General features: G+C 47.4%; 1 protein-coding gene and 1 pseudogene across 1 annotated transcript in view; one reads left to right on the top strand and one right to left on the bottom strand.

Annotated features, from left to right (window-relative positions):
* LOC104667537 (protein PMS2CL-like) overlaps nt 1-23,701 on the bottom strand; it is a 1,213,215-nt gene that overhangs the window by 250,237 nt on the left and 939,277 nt on the right. The gene's annotated exons all lie outside the window — the stretch shown is intronic.
* LOC115898231 overlaps nt 1-23,701 on the top strand; it is a 36,285-nt pseudogene that overhangs the window by 559 nt on the left and 12,025 nt on the right.

The following is a 23,701-nucleotide window of genomic DNA, read 5'->3' as shown; positions in this document are numbered from 1 at the left end:
AGCCTCCCAAAGTGCTGAGATTACAGACATAAGCCACTGTGCCTGGCCTGAAGGTAACTGTATGTATTTAAAATTTTATTTTATTTTAGATTTAGGGGGTTACATGTGCAGGTTACAAGGGTATGTTATGTGATGCTGAGATTTGGGCTTCTAGTAAGCCCATCACTCAAGTAGCAAACTAGAGCCCCATAGCATATATATATATAGAGAGAGAGAGTTTATTGTGGTGAAACATATATAACAAAATATACTATCTTAATTATTTTAAGTGTGCAATTCAATGGCTTTAAGTACATTCACAGTGTTGTACGACCATCTATTAAATAGTAACTCCAGGCCAGGTCCAGTGGTTCAAGCCTGGAATCCAAGCACTTTGGGAGGCTGAGGTGGGCGGATCACTTGAGATCAGGAGTTTGAGACCAGTCTGGCCAACATGGTGAAACCCCATCTCTACTGAAAACACATTAATTCACTAGGCATGGTGACATATTCCTATAATCCCAGCTACTCAGGAGGCTGAGGTGGGAGAATCACTTGAACCCGGGAGGCGGAGGTTGCAGTGAACCGAAATCACGCCACTGCACTCCATCCAGCCCAGGCGACAGAGTGAGACTCCATTTCAAAAAAAAAAAAAAAAAAAAAACCAAAAAAACAAAACAAAAAAACCCCAAACTCCTTCATTCCTCACCCCACCTTCAAACCGCTAGTAACCTATTCTACTTTCTAGCTATGTGTGTGTGTGTGTGTATATATATATATGTATTTTTTTTCCTGACTTCATTCTTCCCATTACATAGTTATATATTTTAACCCACTGTCACCTGGGTGTATTCACATTATTCATTACCTTGAATTCCCTTTATTTCTCTGTAGCTATGAAGGGGAGAAAGTTCGTGGGCTGTATGAGGGAAAAGGCTTCACAGTCTTTCAAGGCGGTTGTACCTTCGTGTGAGTTGTGCATTTGAGAACCTGCAGGAGGGGGAGGAAGGTGTGGGGTGATGGTCCGAGATTTGCAAATCTTCAGTAAAATCCACTGATGCTTCAAAAGAAATTGGAAGCTCTTCGTGCTGATATTATTCTGAACCCTGATTACCTATTTAAGGTAAAAATAATGCTCAGTATAATACAAGTTATTTTAGATTTGTTTCTTTTCCTGATTATTTTATTATTTCTTGAGACAGGGTCTCACTCGGTCACCAAAGCTGGAGTGCAGTGGTGTGATCATAGCTCATTGCGGCCTTGACCTCCCGGAGTCAAACGATCCTCCCTCCTCAGCCTCTTGAATAGCTGGGAGTACAGGCGTGAGCTACCATGCCTGGCTAAATTTTTTTTTTTTTCTTTTTGGTAGAGACAAGGACTTGCTGTGTTGCCAGGGCTGGTCTTGAACTCCTGGCCACAAGTGATCCTCCTGCCTCAGACTCCTAAAATGCTGGGATTGCAGGTGTGAGCCCCCGCACCCAGTTGAGAACACAGTTTTGTAGCCGAGGTCATCCTTAGGTCATGAAGATGAGGCCCTCTTAGATCCTTTTTAGAGAAGGATGGATCCCAGCGTGGAGCCAGCTCAAAGTAGGACTCAGTAGGACGCAGCTGCTGCTGAGTGCGCAGACAAACATCTTCACACACGGGAAACTGGGATAAGGCAGCTGTGTGAGATCATCATCAGCTGCCGGCCAGACACGGTGGCTCCCGCCTATAATCCCAGCACTTTGGGAGGCCAAGTTGGGCGCGTTGCTTGAGCTCAGGATTTCAAGACCAGCCTGGCCAACACGGTGAAATCCCGTCTCTACAAAAAATACAAAAACTAGCTGGGCATGGTGGTGGATGCCTGTAGTCCCAGCTACTCGGGAGGCTGAAGTGGGAGGATTGCTGGAGCCTAGGAGGTCGAGGCTGCAGTGAGCTATGATCATACCACTGCACTCCAGCCTGGGTGACAGAACCAGACCTCATCTCAAATATATATATATATATATGTCAACTGCATTCTAAGCATTTGTCGTTGCTTTGTTTTGAAGGGTATGTTTTCAGAAGGACTCATGCATGGACAAGGGACTTATATTTGGGCCGATGGATTAAAATACGAGGTGAGGCATATAACCAGTTATAGTTCTAAACTGGGATTGTTGGATAGAACAATCAGTTTCCCACAATTGAACAGCCTGTTTTCGTAGATGTAATTCAGCAGATGGGTTAAGAAAAATTCACAGAACCAGAGGATCTAGTAACTCATGACTACACCGAACCCAGGAGGAATTGTTACTGGTTTGTGTGTTCTAGAGGTATTCCACGCCTTCTCAGCACAGAGAGCACACAAACATGTATGCAGCTTGTCCTACTTTTTTTTTTTTTGGAGATAGGGTCTTGCTCTGTTGCCCAGGCTGGAGTACAGTGGTGCAATCATGACTCACGGCAGCCTGGACCTTCTGTAGCCTGTCTTGCTTTTCACAAACACACACAGTTTATTACACACTCTCTTTGGCACATTTACCTAGTCTGACGTGGGGTCTTGCTGTGTCACCCAGGCTGAAGTGCAGTGGTGAGATGATGACTCACGGCAGCCTCAAACTCCCAGGCTCAAGCGATCCTCTCGGCTCAGCCTGCTGAGTAGCTGAGACTACAGGTGTGCTCCACAGTGCCTGGCTAATTTATTTTTACTTTTTTTTTTTTTTTCAGAGACAGGGTCTTGCTGTGTTGCCCAGGCTGGTCTTGAACTCCTGGGCTTAAGCGATCCTCCCACCTCGGCCTCCCAAAGTGTTGGGGATTGTAGGCGTGAGCCACCGCACCTGGCCTGTACCTTTAATTTTGAGATCAAACCATATCCATGGATGCAGATCTGTTTTTACTGGCTGCGTGTATTCAATTATGTGGCTTTCATTTCACCTGTCTTGCGGGGTTGAGAATATGTATTTTTAAACTGATTGCAAGGACCAAATTGTTCTCCAAGGGATTGTACCAGGCTCAATTCCCACCCACAAAGTGAGTGAGCGCCTGAAATGCTATTCTAAAATTCCCAAATGCAGAGTTGCTAACAGATGGTGTTTATAAATGGTAATGATGACATTTAAAACACATGCGCATAATGCACTTATTCAAATAACACCCAGGCAATGATGGAAACGGAGTCAAGTTTGGGCCGGGAAGCCAACTGCAGCTGGGCGGTGAGAGGAGCAGGGAGAGAGAGGGAGGGACTGACCCTCACTGGCGGGGCGAGGAGGATCTCCAAGTTCCAGGGGAGCCTGAGGATTGGGCCCCCACCTTGGATTCATGCCAGCTCCCTTCCCATGCGACAGCGACTGACATGCAAGGTTTCTCGTCCTTATTTTATTCTATTTATTTTATTTTATTTTTGAGACAGAGTCTCGCTCTGTCGCCCAGGCTGGAGTGCAGTGGCGGGATCTCGGCTCACTGCAACCTCCACCTCCTGGGTTCAAGCAATTCTCCTGCCTCGCTCCAGAGTAGCTGGGATTACAGACGCGCGCCACCATGCCGGGCTAATTTTTGTATTTTTAGTAGAGACGGGGTTTCGCCATGTTGGCCAGGCTGGTCTCAAACCCCTGACTTCAGGTGATCTGCCCACCTCAGCCTCCCAAAGTGCAGGGATTACAGGTGTGAGCTACGCACCAGGCCAATTTCTGGTCTTTAAATGGTAATTTACCAAGAACCCCCCCCCCGCCGTGCCTCATTGTCGCGGGAAACTCTCGGCAGGTGGGGGGGTCATTTTTGCAGGCACAGATCCCCGCTCCAGCCCAGTCGGGGGCTTCTGGGCAGGACTCGGGGGTCTCCTAGAAGCATCCTCAGAGAGAGGCCGGCTGGTCTCATGGGTCCTGGCTAGTGATCAGGCCAGGCTGTGCTGTCCTCTTTTGTCTGCTGACTTGGCTGCCTCCAGGGAGTTCAGGTTCCTGGAAGAGGATCCGACGCTGCTGGGTGGTGTGCAGCGTGCTGCCTGCTGTCCACTCAGATGTCCTGGGCAGAGCGGGTTCCCTAGCAGTTGCCCCTGGGGCAGGCTGTTGACTGACTTGTTTACAGAATATTTTGATGACCTGTGGCAGAAAGAAGGATTTTCTGACCGGGCGCAGTGGCTCATGCCTGTAATCCCAACACTTTGGGAGGCCGAGGCAGGCAGATCACCTGAGGTCAGGAGTTTGAGACCAGCCTGGCCAATATGGTGAAACTATCTCTACTGAAACTACAAAAATGTGCTGGGCGTGATGGTGGGCACCTGTAATCCCAGCTACTCGGGAGGCTAAGGTAGAAGAATTGCTTAAACCTGGGAGGCAGAGGTTGCAGTGAGCCGAGACTGCACCGTCGCACTCAACCTGGGCAACAAGAGCAATACTCCCTCTTGGGGGGGAAAAAAAAGGAAAAAGAAAGAGGAACTGCCCCAGTCATCATTAAGCCTGGAGGGAACAGTGAATTCACCTCCTTTTTTTTTTCCATTAGACACAGGATCTTGCTTTGTCACCCAGGCTGGAATGCAGTGGTCATAGTTCACTGCAGCCTCAACCTCCTGGGCTCAACAGATCCTCTCACCTCAGCACCCCCAAAGTGCTGGAATTATAGGCGTACACCACTGCACCTTGGTGGCATGCACCTGTAGTCCCAGCTACTTGGGAGGCCAAGGTGGGAGGATCACTTGAGGCTGGGAGTTTGAGACCAGACCAGCCTGGGCAACATAGAGAAACCCCATCTCCACAAAATATTTAAAAATTAGTGAGGCTTGTGGCATACACACCTGTAGTCTCAGCTATTTGGGGGGCGTGGTGGGAGGATCACTTGAGCCCGGGAGGTCAAGGCTGCAGTGAGCTGTGATTGCGCCGCTGCACTCCAGCCTAGGTGACAGAGTGAGACCCTGTCTCAAAAAAAAAAGCCAGGCATGATGGCTCACGCCTGTTAATCCCAGCACTTTGGGAGGCTGAGGCAGGTGGAACACCTGAGGTCAGGAGTTTGAGACCAGCCTGGCCAACATGGCAAAACTCCGTCTCTACTAAAAATATAAAAAAATTAGCAGGGTGTGGTGGTGGGTGCCTGTAATCCCAGCTACTTGAGAGGCTGAGGCAGGAGAATTGCTTGAAAATGGGAGGCAGAGGTTGCAGTGAGCCAAGATGGCACCATTGCACTCCAGCCTGGGCAACAGAGTGAGACTCTGTCTGAAAAATAAGAACAAAAACAAATTAAATATTTTTCTAGAGACAGGGTCTCCCTCGGTTGCCCAGGCTGGCCTCAAATTCCTGGCCTCAAGCAATCCTCCCTCGGTCTCCCAAAGTGCTGTGATTACAGGCGTGAGCCACTGCGCCCTGCCAAGGTGAGTTCTAAGAATCTGAAGTTCCCCGGGTCAGGATTGGAAGCCAGCACTTTCCAACCTCACCTGCTCGCTCCTTCGAGCTCGGTCGACCTGCAGCCTCCCAGATATTTCCTCCTGCCTGAGCTTCCGCCCAGTGGTCGGGTCGCATGAGAGAGGATGGGAAATGCAGACCAGGAAGAGAGAGAATGCGAGGGGATGTTCAATGCGTGTCCACAGGAGAGGCAAGAACAGAATCAGAGGTCAGGCAGCTCCTGGAACCGCCCACAGGACTAGGGATTCCCGCCCCCACCCCCAACTCTTCCTTCTGTCACCCCATGGCCCTTCTGCTTCAGGGCGACTTTGTGAAGAATGTCCCGATGAACCACGGCGTGTACACGTGGCCGGACGGCAGCATGTACGAAGGCGAAGTGGTCAACAGCATGAGGAACGGGTTCGGGATGTTCAAGTGCAGCACCCAGCCCGCATCCTACATCGGCCACTGGTGCAATGGCAGGCGGCACGGGAAGGTGGGCGGGGCGGGGCGGGGCGGGGCGGCCCTGTGGAGGGCGGGGGAGGGGGCGGGAGTGACGGGGTGGGGGGATGGGCAGCCACGGGCGAGCGGCGCGGCCCGGTAGAGGGCAGGGAAGATGGGCAGCCACTGGGGGGAGTCGGCCATGGGGGGCAAGGCGGGGTGGGGGGCGGGGCAGAAAGGGGATGGGGTGGCCGTGTGGAGAGCAAGGGAGGGGCTGGGTGGCCACATGGAGAGAGAAGCGGGTATGGGCTGGCGGCGCTGTCCAGGGCATATTCACTTTTTGTTTATTAAGGTGAAATTCACATTACGTAAATTAACCATTTTATTAATTTTTTTTTTTTTTGAGACGGAGCCTCGCTGTGTTGCCCAGGCTGGAGTGCAGTGGCTCCATCTCAGTTCACTGCAAGCTCCGCCTCCTGGGTTCAAGCAATTCTCCTGCCTCAGTCTCCCAAGTAACTGGGACTGCAGGTGTGCACCACCATGCCCAGCTAGTTTTTGTATTTTTAGTAGAGACGGGGTTTTGCCATGTTAGCCAGGGTGGTCTCCAACTCCTGACCTCAAGTGATCCACCCGCCTCGGCCTCCCAAAGTGCTGGGATTACAGGCGTGCGCCACTGTGCCTGGACATATGCAGGCTTTAACAGGCTGTTTATTGAGTTGTGGTGTTGTGTGTGTGTGTGTGTGTGTGTGTGTGTGTGTGTGTTTTAACTTACAGCAGATTGCTTGAGACCTATTGGAGGGACTGGGCACGGTGACTTCCAGACAGCACCATCTCAATGGCTATTTATTGAGTTGTGTTGTTGTTGTGTGTGTGTGTGCGTGTTTTAGCTTACAGAAGATTGCTTGAGATGTATTGGAGGGACTGGGCACGGTGACTTCCAGACAGCAGCATCTGAATGGCTGTTTATTGAGTTTTGTTTTGTGTGTGTGTGTGTGTGTGTGTGTGTGTGTGTGTTTTAGCTTACAGCAGATTGCTTGAAACATATTGGAGGGACTGGGCACGGTGACTTCCAGACAGCAGCATCTGAATGGCTGCAGGAAGGAATGAGTTTGCCTGATCGTGAGAGAGAAGATAGAAAAATTCTCTCTCTGTTTCTGTCTCTCTCACACACAGATAAACCTGTGAAAAAGCCTTTTGAGGCTTTTCAATGTAGATCAAAGGGTACACTATGCTCACTTATACTTAGAGGCAGTAAAATGAGTAGGATGTCCAAATGGGTAAAACAACGATGGTTCTGGTGCCTAAGAGAGAGTGACCTTCCGTTACATGGAAGGCTCAACTGTTCACTCCAAGTGGCAACAGACAGGATTTCTTTAGGTACTTAATTGACTTATAGTTACTGGATATAATGAATAGACTTGAATATGATGAGTGCAGTCATTCTGTGCCTTAATATGGCATTTTTTATTTTATTTTATTTTGAGGCGGAGTCTCGGTCTATTACCCAGGCTGGAGTGCAGTGTGGCACGATCTGGACTCACTGCAACCTCTGCCTCCCAGGTTCAAGTGATTCTCCTGCCTCAGCCTCCCAAGTAGCTGGGATTACAGGCATGTGCCACCACACCCTGGTAATTTTTGTATTTTTAGTAGAGACAGGGTTTCACCATGTTGGCCAGGCCGGTCTCGAACTCCTGACCTTGTGATCCGCCCACCTCGGCCTCCCAAAGTGCTGGGGTTACAGACGTGAGCCACCATGCCTAGCCAATAAGACACTTTATTAAGGAGAAATTGATTCGTGACATTATCTCATTTCCCCTTGTGCAGCAGTTTTCCCACTTTCTTGACAGCAAAACAGAAAAATAACAGGTTATATGTCTTGCTTACATATGGCATTGACCTCTGTGTAGGTTCTAGTTTTTAAGTTGATATCCTTAAACATTTGACAAAGCATTTGTGTCGTGAGGTTTGATAGTTTTAAAGATGATATTATTTGTTTCAGGGCTCCATTTATTACAATCAAGAGGGTACGTGTTGGTATGAGAGAGACTGGGTGCAAAACATCAAAAAGGGCTGGGGAATAAGATGGTAGGTATGACCATGGCCGCGCTTGGGGTGTGGGCAAAGAAGTGTTTGTGGGCCCAAAACATGTTCAGTTTGGATATTCAAAAGTAAGGTGCAGGCGGGCGCGGTGGGTCAAGCCTGTAATCCCAGCACTTTGGGAGGCCGAGACGGGCGGATCACAAGGTCAGGAGATCGAGACCATCCTGGCTAATACAGTGAAACCCCGTCTCTACTAAAAATACAAAAAACTAGCCGGCGCGAGGGTGGCGGGCACCTGTAGTCCCAGCTACTCGGGAGGCTGAGGCAGGAGAATGGTAAACCGGTGAGGTGGAGCTTGCAGTGAGCTGAGATCCAGCCACTGCACTCCAGCCTGGGCAACAGAGCGAGACTCGTCTCAAAAAAAAAAAAAAAAAAGTAAGGTGCAGGCTGGGTGTGGTGGGTCAAGCCTGTAATCCCAGCACTTTGGGAGGCCGAGACGGGCGGATCACGAGGTCAGGAGATCGAGACCATCGTGGCTAACACAGTGAAACCCCGTCTCTACTAAAAAATACAAAAAACTAGCCGGGCGAGGTGGCGGGCACCTGTAGTCCCAGCTACTCGGGAGGCTGAGGCAGGAGAATGGCATAAACCTGGGAGGTGGAGCTTGCAGTGAGCTGAGATCCAGCCACTGCACTCCAGCCTGGGCAACAGAGCGAGGCTCCGTCTCAAAAAAAAAAAAAAAAAGTAAGGTGCAAAAGTTGCACAGAACGTTTTCTCTCTAAGCAGAGTGAATTTTTTTTCTTTTTTTTTTTTTGAGATGCAATCTTGCTCTGTCACCCAGGCTGGAGTGCAGTGGTGCCATCTCGGCTTACTGCAACCTCCACCTTCTGGGTTTAAGCAATTCTCCCGCCATGATTGTACCACTGCACTCCAGCCTGAGTGACACAGTGAGATCCCATCTCAAAAACTGGCCAAATATTAACTAATCATGATACAATAGGGAATAATTAAAAGATTTTAAAAACCTGGCTCTTACCCACTTTGTCACCCTATTAGTCAGAAGGTTTAATAAAGTGACTCATGCTCCCTTAGGACCTCATGCCTGCGTATCTATTGATCTATCTATCTGCCTACCTACCTATCTATTTATTTGACAGTCTCATTCTGTTGCCCAGGCTCGAGTGCAGTGGCATGATCTTGGCTCATTGCAACCTCCACCTTCTGAGTTCAAGCGATTCTCCTGCCTCAGCCTCCCGAGTAGCTGGGATTACAGGTGCCCACCACCATGCCCAGCTAATTTTTGTTTTTTGTTTTTGTTTTTGAGATGGAGTTTCACTCTTGTCGCCCAAGCTGGAGTGCAATGATGCAACCTCAGCTCACCGCAACCTCCACCTCCTGGGTTCAAGCGATTCTCCTGCCTTAGCCTCCCGAGTAGCTGGGATTACAAGCATGCGCCACCACGCCTGGTTAATTTTGTATTTTTAGGATAGACGGGGTTTCTCCTTACTGGTCAGGTTGGTCTCGAACTCCTGACCTCAGGTGATCCTCCAGCCTCGGCCTCCCAAAGTGCTGGGATTCCAGGCATGAGCCACCGCGCCGGGCCTGAATTTAAATACAGAGAAGATTGTATAGGTACAAGGGGTGGATTTCTTCAAAGGAGATCAAGGGGAGTGTTTAAAAGAATGTCTTAAAGGTAAACGTTGTGTAGGAGGTAACTGATTGTTTTTCTTCGGTTTCTTTCATCCTAGTTATAAATCTGGAAATATATACGAGGGCCAGTGGGAAGACAATATGCGCCACGGGGAGGGGAGGATGAGGTGGCTGACCGCCAATGAAGAGCACACCGGGCGGTGGGAAAGGGGCCTCCAGGTACGCCCGGGCGGGGGAGCAGTTCATACCCAGAGGCGGACGCTCCACTGATTCTCAACACATGTATTATGTCTTTTTGGTTTTTTTTTTTTTTTTTTTTTTTTTTTTTTGAGACGGAGTCTCTCTCTCTGTCGCCCAGGCTGGAGTGCAGTGATGCAATCTCGGCTCACTGCAGCCTCCACCTCCCAGGTTCAAGCAGTTCTCCTGCCTCAGCCTCTGGAGTAGCTGAGATTACAGGCACCCGCCACTATGACCTGGCTAATTGTTGTTTTTGTATTTTTAGTAGGGATGGAGTTTCACCATGTTGACCAGGTTGGATTCGAACTCCTGACCTCAAGTGATCCGCATGCCTCAGCCTTCTAAGGTGCTAGGATTACAGGCATGAGCCACCAAACCCAGCCTGTTTGTTTTTAGAGACAGAGTCTTGCTCTGTCGCCCAGGCTGGAGTGCAGTGGCGTGATCTCAGCTCACTGCAGCCTCCACCTCCTGGGTTCAAGCAATTTTCCTGCCTCAGCCTCTGGAGTAGCTGAGATTACAGGCGCCCACCACCAAGGCCCGGCTAATTTTTTTTTTTTTTTTTTTGTATTTTTAGTAGAGATGGGGTTTCACTATGTTGGCCAGGCTGGTTTCGAACTCCTTTGTATCTAAGCTGAAGGGCAGGTGTTGTTTCTGTTTTACGGATGAGGAACTTAGAAGGCTTAAATCATCTGCCTTAGTTCGAAAGACTCATTAATAAGCAGCTGAGCTGAAATGGAACCCAAGTCTGTGCAACTCCAGAGTCCAAGTTCTTCGCCCTTTGCAGTTTTCATTGTGTTTATCCTAATTTTGAGGGGGTTCGGGTCAAGAGAGAAACTGCTTTGCGCATGTCTGACGGCCGTCTGCTTTCTTTCCAGAATGGCTTTGGAACACACACGTGGTTTCTAAAGAGAATCCCCAGTTCCCAGTATCCCTTGAGAAATGAATACATAGGGGAGTTTGTAAACGGACATCGTCACAGATGTGGCAGGTTTTATTACGCCAGTGGAGTCGTGTACGACGGAGAATGGGTTTCCAATAAGAAACATGGCACGGTGAGTACAGACCTGGGAAGATCACATTTCAAACAACGATGTAAAGCCATTGAAATTATGTAAAGCCGTTGACATGTCCCAGTATAATTGCAGATTTGTCTATTTCCGCTTTCAGTTCTGTCAGTTTTGCTTCATATATTTGAAGTTTGTTGTTCGGGGCACACACGTGGAGGGTCATTATGCATTGGTGCTCTGGCTCTTTTGGTCATCACGTAATTTCCTATTAACCCTGCTAATTTTCTTTCTTTCTGAGACGCAGTCTTGCTCTGTCGCCCAGGCTGGAGTACATTGGTGCGATCTCAGCTCACTGCAACCTCTGCTTCCCAGGTTCAAGTGATTCTCCTTCCTCAGCCTCATGAGTAGCTGCGATTACAGGTGCGGGCCACTACGCCTGGCTGATTTTTGTATTTTTAGTAGAGACAGGGTTTCGTCATGTTGGCCAGGCTGGTCTCGAACTCCTGACCTCAAGTGATCTGCCCACCTCAGCCTCCCAGAGTGCTGGGATTACAGGTGTGAGCCACCAACCACACTGGCCAACCCTGGTAATTTTCATTTCTCTGAAGTCTATTTTGTCTATGTTGTAAATATAGGCGCTCTAGATGTCTTTTTGATTGTGGTAAAGTACACATAAGATTTACCATCTTAATTTCTTTTTTTGTTTGTTTGTTTGGTTTTTTTTGAGACGGAGCCTCGCTCTGCCGCCCAGGCTGGAGTGCAACGGCTGGATCTCAGCTCACTGCAAGCTCCGCCTCCTGGGTTTACACCATTCTCCTGCCTCAGCCTCCCGAGTAGCTGGGACTACAGGCACCTGCCGCGTCGCCCAGCTACTTTTTTGTATTTTTTAGTAGAGACGGGGTTTCACCGTGTTAGCCAGGATGGTCTCAATCTCCTGACCTCGTGATCCACCCGTCTCGGCCTCCGAAAGTGCTGGGATTACAGGCTTGAGCCACCGTGCCTGGCTACCATCTTAATTTCTAAGTGCACAGTCCAGTGGCATGAAGTACATTCGCATTGTTGTGCAGCCATCACCATCCATCTACAGAACTCTTTTTGACAAAAGGCATGTCATTCTCTATTAAATTACATTATCTATTTTGTATAGGATAACTTACTATTTTGCTAAGGTGATTACATGACTCTTTTTTCTTTTTTCTTTTTGACAGAGTTTCACTCTGTCACCCAGGCTGGAGTGCAGTGGCGCGATCTCGGCTCACTGCAACCTCCACTTCCCGGGTTTAAGCGATTCTTGTGGCTCAGCCACTTGAATAGCTGGGACTACAGGTGTGCACCACTATGCTCAGCTCTTTTTTTTTTTTTTTTTAAAGTAGTGAGGCGGGTTTTACCATGTTGGCCAAGCTGGTCTCAAACTCCTGGCCTCAAACAATCCTCCTGCCTCGGTCTCCCAAAGTGCTGGGATTATAGGCATGAGCCACTGTGCCTGGCAAAATATTTTCAATGGTCAATGATTTCCTGTGTATTTAGTGGTTATTTGGGTTTTTTTGGGTGTGTGTGTGTGTGTGTGTGTGTGTATGTGTGATGGTGGTTTTGGTTTGCAACTGACAGTCTAGTGTTGTCTGCCATGTATAATACAGAATAATGTAGGCTTCAGCAACTCATTGCTGTCAGAATTTCTCTTCCATGTATCCATAGTATCTCCCACCATGTCACTTTCACCCTTGTGTTTTTCCTCCTTCGTGATTGGAAGTCAGCTGCTCTGGTTCCAGCCTTCACATCCGCATACCATACTAAGTAGAAGAAAAGGAGGAACTTTTGATAGAAGCTCTCTAAAAGGGTCTTTCATTTCACAGAGCCAAATAGGGTCATTTGCCCACTTCTGAATCGGTAACTGACTATTGACCTGGGTTTGACAAATCTCAGGGAGTCTTGGCCGGGCATGGTGGCTCATGCCTGTAATCCCAGCACTTTGGGAGGCCGAGGTGGACAGATCACTTGAGGCCAGGAGTTCAAGACCAGCCTGGCCAACATGGTGAAAACCCATCTCTACTAAAATTACAAAAGTTAGCCAGGCGTGGTAGTGGGCACCTGTAATCCCAGCCTCTTGGGAGACTGAGGAAGGAGAATCGCTTGAACCCAGGAGGTGGAGATTACAGTGAGCCAAGATCGTGCTACGGCACTCCAGCCTGGGTGACAGCGAGGCTCCGTCTCACAAAAAAAAAAGAAAGAAAGAAATCAGGGAGTCTCTATTGTGTGATGGGCATTCTGCTGGTCACTAGCCTAGTTTAATAAGACACATTCTGTGGCCTAGAGGTGCTTAAAGTTGGAGAAAGATTGTGGGGGAGATAGAGAGAGGGGAGGAGGAGGAATAGAAGAAGGAAAAAGAGAGAGAATTTATACAGTGCATGAGACCCAGGAGCCTGACTGTATGTGGAGTAAGTGCGTATTTTCAAAACAAACGAAAAGCTCCAAACCCTTGAGAAAACTATCAAGGTTGAGCCACCGTGCCCAGCCATCTTTTATTCTTAATCCACGCATGACTTTCTTCCTTTCAGGTAGAATATGCTGTGTTAAGAAATATTACAGAATTAAGAAGAATCTACAGCTTTTATAGCAGCCTGGGATGCGACCACTCTCTGGATAATACCTTTCTGATGACAAAGCTTCACTTCTGGAGATTTCTAAAAGATTGCAAATTTCATCACCACAGACTAACTCTTGCTGATATGGACAGGATATTAAGTGGTGAGTATTCCAGATCCTTCACATCTTTTGGTTTAAAGCAGGGGTCCAGGCTGGGTGCAGTGGCTCATGCCTGTAATCCCAGCACTTTGGGAGGCCAAGGCAGGCGGATCACAAGGTCAGGAGTTTGAGACCAGCCTGACCAACATGGTGAAACCCCGTCTCTACTAAAAGATACAAAAAATTGTCCAGGCATGGTGGTGCATGCCTGTAATCCCAGCCATTTAGGAGGCTGAGGCGGGAGGATCGCTTGGACCCGGGAGGCGGAGGTTGCAGTGAGCCGAGATCATGACATTACACTCCAGCCTGGGCGACAGGGCAAGACTCCATCACACACACACACACACACACACACACACACACACACACACAAAAGGCAGGGGTCCCCAATCCCCAGGCCATGGATCAGTACTGGTCTGTGGCCTGTTAGGAAACAGGCTGCATAGTGGAAGGTGAGCCATGGGCGAGCAAGTGAACCTTCATCTTTTTTTTTTGTTTTCTTTTGTTTTGAGACAGAGTTTCGCTCTTGTTGCCCAGGCTGGGGTGCAGTGGCATGATCTCGGCTCACCACAACCTCCACTTCCTGGGTTCAAGTGACTCTCCTGCCTCAGCCTCCCGAGTAGCCGGGATTACAGGCATGGGCCACCATGCCCAGCTAATTTTTGTGTTTTTTGGTAGAAATGGGGTTTTTCCATGTTGGTTAGGCTGGTCTCAAACTCCTGACCTCAGATGATCCACCTGCCTCGGCCTCCCAAAGTGCTGGTATTACAGGCATGAGCCACCGCACCCAGCCTACCTTCATCTGTTTTTACAACAATTCCCCATCGCTGGCATTACCTCCTGCGGATCAGCGGGCATTAGATTCTCACAGGAGCGCAAATCCTCCTATGAACTGGCACGCGAGGGATGTAGGTCGCACGCTGCTTAGGAGAATCTAATGCCTGATGATCTGTCGCTGTCTCCCGTCACCCCCAGATGGGGCCGTCTAGTTGTAGGAAAACAAGCTCAGGCTCCCACTGAGTCTACATGATGGTGAGTTGTAGAATTGCTTCATTATGTATTACAATGTCATCCTAATCGAAATAAAGTGTGCAGTAATTCAAATGCGCTTGAATCATCCTGAAACCAACAGTCCCCCCACCCCTTCCCACCATTCATGGAAAAATTGTCTTCCACAAAATCGGTCCCTGATGCCAAAAAGGTTGGGGACTGCTGGTTTAAAGGACAGTGTCACAGTGTCACCTGGAAAGCAGTTGGAAATGCGGAGGGAGTGGTGAAGGCCCAGGTTGGGAGAAGAGTGTTCCAGAAATCAGCACGTGGTCTTGTTCCCCTGTGATTACGATGTACTTGAAGAGACAGTGTCGTGACGTAACAGCAACAGTACGAGGTCACCTACAAAAGCAGGGCCAGCCATGCATGGTTCCAGGGTGAAATCCAGTCCGCCCCTGTTCCCCTAAATCATGCTTTACTGGAACACAGACACGCCCATTTGCTCACACGTTTGTGACTGCTTTACCCCAAAGCACCACTGCGGAGGGGTTGTGATGCAGACTGTCTGGTCCACCAAGCCTAAAATACTTACTCTCCGGCCCTTTACAGAAAGTTTGCCTCCCTCTCCCCCGACCACCCATCTACAGTAAAAAAGCACTGAATTGTCAGGTCAGAGTTGGGGAGACGACCAGGCCTTGTGGCTCACGCCTGTAATCCCAGCTCTTTGGAAGGCCGAGGTGGATCACTTGAGTCCAGGAGTTTGAGACCAGCCTGGCCAATGTGGTAAAACTCCGTCTCTACTAAAAACACAAAAATTAGCCAGGTGTGGTGGTACATGCCTGTATTCCCAGCTACTTAGTGGGAGGTTGAGGCAGGAGTAGAATCATTTGAACCTAGGAGGTGGAGGTTGCAGTGAGCCAAGATTTCCATCCTGGGTGACAGAGTGAGACTCTGTCTCAGCAACCAAAAAAAAAAGGCTGGGCGCAGTGGCTCACGCCTGTAATCAGCCCTTTGAGAGGCCAAGGCGGGCAGACCATGAGATCAGGAGTTCGAGACCATCCTGGCTAACACGGTGAAACCCCGTCTCTATTAAAAATACAAAAAATTAGCTGGGTGTGGTGGTACATGCCTGTAGTCCCAGCTACTCGGGAGGCTGAGGCAGAAGAATCGCTTGAACTTGCGAGGCGGAGGTTGCAGTGAGCTGAGATTGCGCCACTGCACTCAGGCCTGGGCAACAGAGTGAGACTCCACTCTCCAAAAAAAAAAAAAAAAGAAAAGAAATGGGGAGAATCAGCAGTGGCTTGGAAGAGTCTAGAAAAGGCCCTAAGTAGTCTTAGGATTGGTCTTGATTTCAAATTAGGAAGTTGAAGTGATACATTTTAACAACTTTGGAAGTTTGACTTCTTTCAGCCAAATTCTGGGAGGCAGAGCTGCAGGCTTCAAATTATCCACTTGAAAAATAAAGTATTAGAAAAAATGCCCATTTACGTCAAAGTTTAGTGTTTGAAACATACTTAAAATACATTCAGAATTAGCAGCATTCATCAGATTGTCTCAGACTACTGTGGAAAACATTGGGACAAGATGTCTCGTCTTGTAAAGGAACCAGATTGACTTTTTTTTTTTTTTTTTTTAGATGAAGTCTCTCTCTGTTGCCAGGCTGGAGTGCAGTGACTCAATCTTGGCTCACTGCAAGTCCTGCCTCCTGGGTTCCAGCAATTCTTCTGCCTCAGTCTCCCGAGTAGCTGGAATTACCGGTGCGCACCACCACACCTGGCTAATTTTTTGTATTTTTGGTAGAAAGATGGTTTGACCATGTTGCCCAGGCTGGTCTCAAACTCCTGACCTCAGGCAATTTGCCTGCTTCAGCTTCCCAAAGTGCTGGGATTACAGGCGTGAGCCACTGCGCCTGGCTTTCACAGAGTTTTAAATTTTTAGTTGGATGCTTATACATGTTCAGAACATTTTGAAATAAGTACTCTCTCATATTCAGTTCCTCAAATTGTATACCAGGAACAAATAATATGGAAGGTTCGAGCAAATATCAGACATCCTCTCCAATTTTCTTATTTTAGCCACTAATGACATACCAGTTGAAGAAATCCATTCTCCATTTACAACAATACTTCTGAGAACATTTTTTAATTACCTCCTGCCTTTGGCATACCACACTTATCACGAAGAGTTCCAGTCAGTACTATTTCTGGACCCTCGTTTGGGGGACGGAGCATGGCTAGATTGTACTATTGTCATAAAGCCCTCTTTTCTTCAGCAGTCATTTTTATTTTTTGGAAATGGAGTCTTGCTCTGTTGCCCAGGCTGGAGTGCAGTGGCACAATCTTGACTCACTGCAACCTCTGCCTCCCAGGTTCAAGCAAGGCTCCTGGGTAGCTGGGATGACAGGCGTGTGCCACCATGCCTGGCAATTTGTTGTTGTTGTTGTTGTATTTTTAGTAGAGATGGGGTTTCACCATGTTGGCCAGGCTGGTTTCGAACTCCTGACCTCAGGCGATCCACCTGCCTCAGCCTCTCAAAGTGCTGGGATTACAGGTGTGAGCCACCGTGCCCAGCCTCAGCAGTCTTTTTTTTTTTTTAACATACCCTTGAAATGAAGGACTCAGAACACAACCTTTCCACAAATATGAACCACAAAGCCGTGAGACACTAGATCAAAGCTTTGAAAACCCTTCATATCCGAGTCAGGTCAATACTGCAAATATCTCTTGGGGTTTTTAATGCAGAAACAAATAATCACAGCCAACTTTTCTTTCTTATGTCACAATTTCTTGTCTTTCTTACAGCAAAAGTGGTTTTATATCTTTTTGTAAAAAAGACTTATTTATGTATTTATTTTTTTGAGATGGAGTCTTGCTCTGTCACCCAGGCTGGAGTGCAGTGGTGCAATCTCGGCTCACTGCAACCTCCACCTCCCGGGTTCCAGTGATTCTCCTGCCTCAGCCTCAGCCTCCCAAGTAGCTGGAATTACAGGTGTACACCACCAAGCCCAGCCAATTTTTTGCATTTTTAGTAGAGATGGGATTTCACCGTGTTGGCCAGGCTGGTCTTGAACTCGTGAACTCGAGTGATCTGCCCGCCTTGGCCTCCCAAAATGCTGGGATTGTAGGTGTGAGCCACTGACTCCGGCCTTCCCTTTCTATACTTTATACATTAGAAACAAATTATTAAGTCTAGCCTGTGCTCAAGGAGAAGGGAATTAATTTCCCTCTTTTGGAGAAGTAATTATTGTATCTTTTGATCGTTATCACAGAAAGAGAAGCCCATCGCTCTTCTTGTGTTTTACAAAACTGATGATGGAGAACATTCATCCAAATGCCTGCCAGATAAAAGGTAAATACAAAACCAATAGGATTTGATTTACGGGCCCATTTTTTTTTTTCCTCAAAATATAAATCTGGGCTGGGGGTGCAGTGGCTCACTCCTGCAATCCCAGCACTTTGGGAGGCTGAGGCAGGCGGATCACCTGAGGTCAAGGAGTTCAAGACCAGCCTGGCCAACATGGCAAAACCCTGTCTCTACTAAAAACACAAAAAATTAGCCAGGCGTGGTGGTGCATGCCTCTAATCCCAGCTACTCGGGAGGCTGAGGCAGGAGAATCGCTTGAGCCTGGGGGGCGGAGGTTGCAGTGAGCCAAGATCGTGCCACAGCACTGCAGCCTGAGTGACAGCAAGACTCTGTCTCGGAAAAAAACAAAAACAATAGGATTGTATTTACTGCTGTTTTTTTTTCTCAAAATAGAAGTCTGTAATCATTTTTCGACCGTTGTATTTTTAGGCAATTTATTCTGTGAGCAACAGCGGATGCTCTACTCTATGAATTACATGAATAAGTGCTGGGAGATCTATCTAGCTTACTGCAGACCCCGCGCAGCGCCTCCCCACGAGGCTACAATGAAGATGAGACACTTCCTCTGGATGCTGAAAGTAACCACCTAAGTTCAATACTGGCTTTCTATTTACAGTCACTTTGATTTTAATTAAAGAGAGGCAAGATATTCCAGCTATGACATGCAAATAATCAGGTGACGATCTGGGCTGGATTTTCAGGACCATTAAATGTTTACGGAGTCTCTTGGCAGAACAGTGGTCTGTGGTAGTGGAAGGAACAGAAATGGCCGTCACCTGCCCAATGTGCTCACAGATTAGGGCAAGACAATGGCCTATGGCCTATAACAATGGCCCATGGCATATATATATATATATATATATACTGCAATCCCAGTACTTTGGGAGGCTGAGGGGTGGATCACCTGAGATCAAGGAGTTCAAGACCAGCTTGGCCATATATATTTATATATAACATGGGCCATTGTCTTAAAATATATATATATATATATATATATATATATATATATATTTTTTTTTTTTTTTTTTTTTTTTTTTTTTGAGACAGAGTGTTGCTCTTGTCACTCAGGCTGGAGTGCAATGAGGCGATCTTGGCTCACTGCAATCTCCACCTCCTGGGTTCAAGCAATTCTCCTGCCTCAGCCTCCTAAGAAGCTGGGATTACAGGTGCCTACCATCATGCCTGGCTAATTTTTGTATTTTTAGTAGAGACAGGTTTTCACCATGTTGCCCAGGCTGGTCTCAAACTCCTGACCTCAGGTGATCCACCTGCCTCGGCCTCCCTAAGTGCCGGGATTGCAGGCGTGAGCCACCGCGCCTGACTGGCCTGCAATATCTTTATTCACGCAGCTCCGGCCATTTAAAGATGGGGCCAAGCACGGTGCTGCATGCCTGTAATTCCAGCACTTTGGGAGACCAAGGCAGGAGGATGACCTGAGCTTAGCAATTCAAGACCAGCCTGGGCAACACAGTGAGATCCCCCTCTCTACAAAAAATGAACAAAACATAGCCGGGCATGGTAGTGCACACCTGTAGTCCCAACTACTTGGGAGGCTATAGTAAGCTGTGATCATGCCACTGTATTCCAGCCTGGTTGACAGAGGGAGGCCCTGTCCCAAAAAAAATCCCCCCAAAAACAAAAAGGGAAAACGGAGGAACACCTTACTCTGTTTGATGGACCAAAATGTTGCCTGATCCTAGAATAGCAATAAAGTCAACTGAAATCTTTATACAAAGGAAGGACTTTGGAAGGCTGAGGCGGGTGGATCACCTGAGGTCAGGAGTTTGAGACCAGCCTGGTCAACACTGTGAAACCCCATTTCTACTAAAAATACAAAAAAAATTAGCCAGGTGTGGTGGCGGGAGCCTGTAATCCCAGCTACTTGGGAGGCTGAGGCAGGAAAATTGCTTGAACCCAGGAGGCAGAGGTTGCAATGAGCTGAAATCGTGCCACTGCACTCCAGTCTAGGCAACAAGAGCAAAACTCTGTCTCAAAAAAAAAAAAAAAAAAAAAAGGAAGTGGGGAAGATGAATGTCATTTAAAACAATTATAGTTTATTGAAAATGGAATTTTTAAAAGTTATTACTTGGGAAAATAGTGACAACATCTTATTTATACAGTGTTCTCATACTATTGGTTGTTTCTGTTCCATGGTACTTTTTTTTTTTTTTTTAAGGACAGAGTCTCGCTCTTTCGCCAGGCTGGAGTGCAGTGGCGCGATCTTGGCTCACTGCAACCTCCACCTCCTGGGTTCAAGCAATTCTCCTGCCTCAGCCTCCCGAGTAGCTGGGACTACAGGTATGCATGACCATACTAAGCTGATTTTTGTATTTTTAGTAGAGACGGGGTTTCACCGTGTTAGCAAGGATGGTCTCGATCTCTTGATCTCGTGATCCCGCCCGCGTCGGTCTCCCGAAGTGCTGGGATTACAGGCATGAGCCACTGTGCCTGGCCTGTTCCATGATACTTTTAATTTGTACTTGTGAGAACACAAATGATTAAACAGAATCAAATACTAATGCTAATAAAGAGTTTTTACAAATTTCGTAACGTTGTATACATAAGAAAAATGGATGGTAACCTAGTGTGTAACTGTGGGAAAATTGTTGTTTTGAGTGAGGGTCTCGCTCTGTCACCCAGGCTGGAGTGCGGTGGTGCAATCTTGGCTCCCGGCAGCCTTCACCTCCTGGGTTCAAGCGATCCTCCCAGCTCAGCCTCCTGAGTAGCTGGGACTACATGTGTGCCAACATACCCAGCTAATTTTTCTATTTTTTGTACAGATGTGTTACTGCCATGTTGCCCAGGCTGATCTTGAACTCCTGGGCTCAAGTAGTCCTCTTGCCTGGGTCTCCTGAAGTGCTGAGATTACAGGAGTGAGCCATTACACTTTGCCCTTTTCAGTTTTTCGTTTGTTTCAAGCATGTTTGCAATTGCCCATTGAAGTTTTTATTTTATTTTATTTTATTTTATTTTATTTTATTTTATTTTATTTTACTTTATTTTATTTTACTTTATTTTATTTTATTTTATTTTTTACAGAGTCTTGCTCTGTCACTCAGGCTGGAGTGCAGCGACATGATCTTGGCTCACTGCAACCTCCGCCTCCTGGGTTGAAGTGATTCTTCTGCCTCAGCCTCCCGAGTAGCTGGGATTACAGGTGCACGCCACCACACCCAGCTAGTAGAGACAGGGTTTCACCATGTTGCCCAGGTTGGTCTCAAACTCCTGAGCTCAGGTGATCCACACATCTCGGCCTCCCACAGTGCTAGGACTAGAGGCGTAAGCCGCCGCACCCAGCCTCATTGAAGCGTTTTTGTGATGACTGTCTTACAGTCTCCGTCAGTCAGTTGTAACATCCCTGTCATCTTGGTGATGGCATCTCTGGACTGTCTTTTTTCATTCAGTTTTAGATCTTCCTGGTTCTTAGTATGAGTGTGTTTTTGTGTGTTTTGTTTTTTTGCTTTTTTTTTTTTGGAGGCGGAGTCTTGCTCTGTCTCCCAGACTGGACTGCAGTGGCATGATCTCGGCTCACTGCAACCTCTTCCTCCTGGTTCAAGTGATTTTCCTGCCTCAGCCTCCCAAGTAGCTGGGATTACAGGCACCTGCCACCATCCCAGGCTAATTTTTATATTTTTAGTAGAGATGAGGTTTCACCATGTTGCCCAGGCTGGTCGGTATGAGTGATTTTTTAAAAAATATTGAAACCTGAACATTTGAGTACAGTAAGTCCTCACTTAACTTTTTTTTTTTAATTTTTTTTTTTTTTTTTTTTTTTTTGAGACAGAGTCTTACTCTGTAGCCAGGCTGGAGTGCGGTGGCGCGATCTCAACTCACCGCAACCTCCGCCTCCCGGGCTCATGTGATTCCCCTGCGTTAGTCTCCCGACTAGCTGGGATTATAGGTGCCTGCCACCACACCCGGCTAATTTTTGTATTTTTAGTAGAGACAGGGTTTCACCATGTTACCGAGGATGATTGATATGAGTGATTTTTTTAAAAAAATATTGAAACCTGAACATTTGAGTACAGTAAGTCCTCACTTAACATTATTATTATCGAGACGGAGGCTTGCTCTGTCACCCAGGCTGGAGTACAGTGGTGCGATCTGAGCTCACTGCAACCTCTGCCTCCTGGGCTCAAGTGATTCCCCTGCCTCAGCCTCCCGAGTAGCTGGGATTACAGGCACCTGCCACACCCAGCTAATTATTTTGTATTTTTAGTAGAGCTGGGGTTTCCCCGTGTTGGCCAGGATGGTCTCGATCTCTTGACCTCGTGATCCACCTGCCTCGGCCTCCCAAAGTGCTGGGATTACAGGTATGAGCCACCGTGCCCGGCCCACTTAACATTATTGATTATTGATAGGTTCTTGGAAACTGTGACTTTAACCAATGCGAAGAGCGTAACTCTTCTTCATGTCAGTTATTCTGTGGTAAAACCGGTTTTGTTGTGCAGTACGTTGTTTCCCCAGGTGCTTTTCAGCCTACAGCATTGTGTTCATATTTCACACCTGGACTGTGTTCTGTTCTCCCATGTTCTATATCGTGTTCTGTGCCAAAAAATACTTTACTGTTATATTGGAGGTACTCGAGAAGGGATAGAGAGGTAAATTGTGTGTGTGTGTGTGTGTATGTATGTGTGTGTTTGAGACAGGGTCTTGCTCTGTCACCCAGGCTGGAGTGCAGTGTTGTGATCACAGTTCACTGTGGCCTCAAACTCCTGGACTTCAGTGATCCTCCCACCTCAGCCTCCTGAGTGGCTGGGACTGCAGGCATGCACCACCATGCTCGGTCTACATTTTTAATTTTTGTAGAGACAGGGTCTTGCTATGTTGCCCAGGCTGATCCCCCAAAGCCTGGGCTCAAGTGATCCTCCCACTTCGGCCTCACAGGGTTCCGGGATTACAGGTGTGAGCCACCATGCCTGGCCGTACATACCAATGTTAATCCAGAATGCTTTTCAAAATTATCAGTCTTTAAAATATTAATTTATGGCTGGGCGCAATGTCTCATGCCTGTAATCCCAGCCCTTTGGGAGGCCGAGGGAGGTGGATCACTTGAGGTCAGGAGTTTGAGACCAGCCTGGCCAACATGTAGTGAAACCCTATCTCTACTAAAAAATACAAAAATTAGCTGGATGTGGTGTTGTGCACCTGTAGTCCCAGCTACTTGGGAGGCTGAGGCAAGACAATCACTTGAACCCAGGAGGTGGAGGTTGCAGTGAGCTGAGATTGCACCACTGCACAGCAGCCTGGGTGACAGAGTGAGATTCCGTCTCTCAAAAAAAAGAAAAAAGATATTAATTTCTGGTACACTTTCTTAATGTGTTGATATAAATTGACATTAAAATATATAGCTGTTTACAATTATAGGCAGTTATGGTTTGATTTTCTTTCTTACAGGACTAAATAAAGAATTAACAGTAGCTACATTTATGGAGGTCATAGCAGAGGATAATCCTTTCATATATGATGGAATTGGCAGCAACTTTGAACCTGAGGTTTGTAAAGAGCCGTCACAAATGGTACAGATCCAATTCAGGCTGTTGGTTTTGCCATGGATACCAAGAACAAAGAAGTAAGATTTTTTTTCTTTTTTTCATTAGCCTTTTCGTTGACACTTTTTTTTTTTTTTTTTTTTTTTAGAGACGGAGTCTTGCTCTGTCGCCCAGGCTGGAGTGTAGTGGCGCAATCTTGGCTCACTGCAAGCTCTGCCTCCCAGGTTCACGCCATTCTCCTGCCTCAGCCTCCCGAATAGCTGGGACTACAGGCACCGCCACCACTCCTGGCTAATTTTTTTTTTTTTTTTTTTTTTGTATTTTTTTAGTAGAGATGGAGTTTCACCATGTTAGCCAGGGTGGTCTTGATTTCCTGACCTCGTGATCCGCCTGCCTTGGCCTCCCAAAGTGCTGGGATTACAGGCATGAG

Source organism: Rhinopithecus roxellana, chromosome 6 (assembly GCF_007565055.1).
Source record: "Rhinopithecus roxellana isolate Shanxi Qingling chromosome 6, ASM756505v1, whole genome shotgun sequence".
In the NCBI taxonomy this organism is placed as follows: Eukaryota; Metazoa; Chordata; class Mammalia; order Primates; family Cercopithecidae; genus Rhinopithecus; species Rhinopithecus roxellana.
The sequence above is the reverse complement of the archived record's forward strand: the minus strand, read 5'-3'. Positions and strand labels throughout refer to the sequence as shown.